The 5,063-nt window shown below is 45.9% G+C and overlaps 1 long non-coding RNA gene across 1 annotated transcript; it reads right to left on the bottom strand.

Annotated features, from left to right (window-relative positions):
- Positions 1-1,009: 1,009 nt before the first annotated feature.
- Positions 1,010-3,019, bottom strand: LOC123354916. The gene is made up of 3 exons (XR_006574964.1): positions 2,907-3,019; positions 1,668-1,812; positions 1,010-1,086 (listed from the first exon to the last, which is right to left on the bottom strand). It is a non-coding gene; the product is annotated as an uncharacterized LOC123354916 (long non-coding RNA).
- Positions 3,020-5,063: the final 2,044 nt, after the last annotated feature.

Here is a 5,063-nt window from a genome sequence, read left to right on the forward strand (position 1 = left end):
GCATAGCCATGTGGGAGCCTCAGGTTCAGGCACTGAATAGCCTGTCACTTATACTAGTAACTCCTTTGTTTTCAGTACAGTTACTCCCGATTTACACTGGAGTGGGTGAAGAATCAGGCCTTCTTTGCCTAGTCCTGGTTTCAGTGGAAGGGCCATAGCCCTTGGGGAGATGGGCAAGGCATGTCTTCAGCTGGCTAACCATGTCTCCTTTGACTGGAGGAAGGTGCCATGCTCCAATGAGATCTCAAAGGTGTGGGACGTTATAGTGGCTTTTGAGATCCAAGCTCCCAGACCACCCATCCACCTGCTATCGCTCTTGTGACCGGCTTTGCAACAAGCTAATATGAACAGATGAGATTTGGACCTGGGCAGGCACATTGCACTTTTCATGGGGAGCAAACTCTGATCACTCTCAGTGGCTAGATTTTTCCAAAGAACTCAGCCTGTCCTGTGCACAGTGGGTGCTGAGCACTTTTGAAAATCTCTCTATTAGGTGACTAAATAGGAACTGAGCTCTTTGAAAGTCAGGCCTTAATTACAGGGGCTGAGCAATTGAAAATGTGAGCCTCAACTCCCTTGCAATCCAGCCCACAGAGTCCAGTTCCCCATCTCTAGCTTGCTTGGAACAGCCTGTCTGATCCACCCTCGCTCCATGTGAAAGTCTAGGGCCTTTAAAAATCTGCCAGCAGGTAGCAGGTGGCTTTGTAAAGAGGAGGGGGGAATCTTTGGGGCTCTAAGGAGGTGATGCAAGCCTCCCCCAAGCTTGGCACAGCTTTTGCTGCAGCTGATAGCTTCATCAGTGAAAGCAAATGCAAGTGACACAAAGTTGTTAAGCGATCCCCATGGCTCAATAGCTAAAGATGTCATGAAAGGTTGTGAGAGGAGGAGGACATGTTTGCTTCTGGAACAATGGGATCACAAAACGTACATACTGCAAACAATTTTCTGCAATTAGAGAGCAGCAGTTATTAGCCATGCTGCTCATAACGCTGTTTTTCTTTCTTAACCAGTGTTTCTTTCTCTCTCTCTCCTTGTCTTGTTTGTTGCTGTTGATGTCAGAGCGGCACAAAACACATCAGAAGCTCCCTTGAAAGAAAAGCATTTTCGCAGTTTAAATGTGTTGTAAACAATGAGCTAAAGCCTCAGCAGGGCAATGGAAAACATCTCATTGATAAAGCTACTTATGGGAAAATAAGCTCAAGGCCAATAGCAAGGTCTTATATAAATGTGACTTTCTCCACCTCCCTTCTAAGTGGGGAGAAACACAATAATAATGACATGAAAACAGCCAGGCTAATTCAGCATCATGGGCTTTTTCTCTAGTCATTTATTCTTTACTAAGTTTGTATAAAAGCTGACCACCTCTTTGGCTACACGATAAATACAAGCGTGTACACATGGGATAGCAAATCAACCCTGGAAAGGCCCCTTCTCCAGACTGAGCCTTACCACCCATTGCCAGGGCCACAGTACCCGGAAAAAGTTGTGGTGGATCCAGTGGTTCAGACTTTCAAAGCAGGGCCCAAAGTTTAGCCAGGCCCTCTCCTTTTTAACATTAGCTGTTAAGTCTATTGCACTGATATGAAAATCCCGATTATTATGGTTAGTGAATTGAAGAGGAAGGCCTGGTTTTTTGGTTTTTTTTTTTAAATGTCCTGAGTGCTTACAACTCCAGCTGGAATGGAGTGGATCTGTTGGTGCTCAGCGCAGCTGGAAATCCATTCCTGGAGCACTCTGGGGAGGGGATCAGGTGTTGCACTCCTAGCAGAGGTCCCAGAAGAAAGCAGAACACTCAAGGCTTGAGTTGCACAGCTGCTGAGTAAACACAACATGTATTGGAGTCAGTGGGAGGGGCATAAACTCAGCATCCCTGAAAAGCAGAGTCTCAAGGAGTAGGTGACCAAGAGCCATGAGGAAGAGATCTAGTCATGGGGATTTACCATTGGAAGGGACAGGAATATACAAGATCAGGTCTTGTAGATTGTATGGGAAAACGGAGGTCTGTTTGCACAGGGAGTTATCCCACAGCATTTCCATATGAGCTAAAGCCTGCAGAGGAGATTTCCAAGCTGATCTAAGGAAAGTTTAAGTTAAATTATCAGGAGAAACTGGTTGATAGTCTTAGACTGTGGAACTGTCTCCCAGGGAATTGGTGGAAGCCCTGTCACCTGACATTTAAAACTCACTTGGAAAGTGTATTTTAAAGAACAATCCAGGATTTGGCTGGGAAGATGGACTAGATGTGGCCCAGAAGGTCTTTTCCACCACTGATTTTGCTGACTTAAATTCTAGGGGCCATACCTTGCCACCAAGTTCTGTTTAAAAACCAATGGCATGACATGGACCTGTACCATCTCCATACAAATCCTCTGCAGTAGGCTCTCCTCCTGGCAGATTGCATTGTCTGCTTTAGTGTGCAATCTCTAACTGCTTTAGCTGCAGTCACAGGACAAATACTGGACTGTACACATTTTGGCTGATGAAAAACTATAACCACATTGTCCCTGTTTCAGCTCAGGCCCATCTCAGGTGCCCTTGCACGAATCCTAGGATTTATTTATCAGTTCTATTGGAGGCCACTCCTTCTGATGACTCTTCCTCAGTCACTAGCATGCATCTTCATGAGCTTAGCTGGGATGAATTAATTTGTGTTTCCACCTCTCTCCTCTCAAGGTTAGTATCCTCATTTTCGCCAGACAGAATAGCCCCGTAGCAGGGCTGCCAGAAGCTGGAGACACGCCCTGAGATCTCGCTGTCAAAAAGACTGATTACTTGGCACTGGTAAAGTGTTGAGCTCCTAGCAGCTGCAGAGAGACAGCGTAGAGGTTTAAGGAGCAGCAAGGAAGTAGGCAACATTCACCACAGCAGCGGCTCTGACTTCCTGTTACTAAAACCCAGGCACATACCTCATGATGCTGTTCATGCCCAGGATAACTTCTGGGGCATCTCACCATATTCCTTGTATTTTCCAGTCAGATCTCTGTTTTAGCTGTAAGTATTAAATGCATTATAAATGCTGTCTGACTGCGAAGCAGTTGACGATGGCTGGTTTGCAGGGATGGGGGTCTAAATATTCTCTAATTAACCTATTAGTTTTAATTACATACCTCAACCACTTATTTTCTCATGTGAGAAATGCACATTCCAGATGCAGAGTGAGGGTTTTTTTCTTCTTCTTTTTTTATTTGGTGAAATGTTTTAAATGCCTTGTCAACACAGAAAGAACAAAAAAGAAAAAAAAAGAGAGAGAAAGTGACATCTGATAACAGATTGAGAAGAATGGGGAAGAGTAACAAAGCTTGATAGGCTGGCAATTAGAATAAAAGTGAAGCATTGTTAGTGTTCATTACCAGAAAACACAAAAAGGCAGAGAGGATCCTGCAGCTGTTGGAAATCCCCAATATACAACAGTGGCAGAGTCATTTAATAAAAAAAAAGGGGGGGGGGGAAGACTTGCCCTTTTCCTTGGTGAAGCTGGCAAAGCCTTGGATTAGCTGCTTTTTGTTGCCTCATCAGCTTAACCCTTAGAGGCTGGTTCTTCTCACAACTGAGGAAGGCTAGTTTGGGATCTGCTTTTGAAATGTGGCGAAAGTAGGCTCTTTTTCCAGGAGTCTCTTGCTCTCGGAAAGCCTAATAGTGTATGGAGAATGGGGACTCATGTCCTGACTAGAACCAGCTGTCCCAGGGAGGTGCCAGAGGGGCACTGCTAGAACAGAAAGGAAGACAGGGGGCCTCAAGGTAAATAATGGGAGTTAAGTTTCCATTTCTGTTCATTTCTCTAATGATCAAAATGATTACATAAAAGGAAAGCAAAGGAAGAAGTAATGCACACAATAAGGACCAAGTCTGCACTTGCATGGTTATTTCAGGCTCAGAGATGTAGGGTGACCAGACAGCAAGTGTGAAAAATCGGGACATGGGGTGGGGGGTAATAGGCGCCTATATAAGACAATGTTCCAAATATTGGGACATCTGGTCACCCTACAGAGATGAGACAGGCTTCCTGCAGGTGGTAAATGAGCTGTGAGAGAGAGAGAGAGGGAAGCAAGGAACTAGATCAGAAACTGCTCTCTGAAGAACTGGGGCCCTAAAGTTCTTGCCAAGACCAGAAGGGAATTAAACCCTTCGGCAATGCCCAGTCACTGCATAAATGAGGTGCGTTGGAATGGGATGTTACAACGTCATCAGCTGGAATATGGTGCCAGGTGGGAGCAACCAACAGTCACTGTCCTCTGACAGCAGGTTGGTGGTCTGTGAAATGAAACCATTGGTCATGGTCTGGAAAACGTAGGTGTCCCTGTCACAAAGTTCCCCAGTACCATTGATATAAATGAGCACCTTGTTGGCCATCTCAACCACATTGACCAAGCAGGCTGAACTCTTCCCTTGCCCCTAGGAAGGGTACTTTCCAAGGGCGCCTTGGAGGGCACAAACCCTTTTCATGTCACTGGTTCAAATCAAGTCCAGATCAGCGATGATAGAAAGGCATTGCCCTGCAATGAATGCTGAAGGGCCCATGTAAAAGCTCTTGGTTGTCTCAGTCCAGTTCCTAGCGGGAAGGTTGCAGTTGGGCTCCTTTGTGGCCAGTCTCTTTACAGAGGCCGAGGTACGAATGGGCCATGGAGAATGAGTGGATGCTGCTCACTCTCTTCCAACCTGAAATGACAGCTCTGTGCTTTCCCTGCAGTGGCTGTTGATATTGCTAACACATGCAGCAGAGTAAAGGAGAGAAGGGCCTGGAAATGTTGGCATGTGATCTAAAGCCAGGGGGGGAAATTAAACCCTGGACTTGGGTCTTGGCAGATAAGGAGGCTCATTTCCAGCACATCTTGAGAGCAAAACAGCCTTGTGTAAATGCACCGTGCTGGAGGCTCCCCTAAGAGGGAAGCAGGAGAGCTGAAAGTTTGAACTGCCTCCTTCACAGAACCGAATACCAATTCAGATCCGTTTCACATGCACAAATGAAGCGCGTGAATTGCTCCTGTGGGTCCTTCATGGTGCTAACTGCAGCAAGGCCGATTGCATTGTTGTGCAGTTTTAAGTCTCAGGGCAAGTAAAGAGAA

The sequence above is a fragment of the Mauremys mutica genome, chromosome 22 (assembly GCF_020497125.1).
Source record: "Mauremys mutica isolate MM-2020 ecotype Southern chromosome 22, ASM2049712v1, whole genome shotgun sequence".
NCBI classification, from domain to species: Eukaryota; Metazoa; Chordata; order Testudines; family Geoemydidae; genus Mauremys; species Mauremys mutica.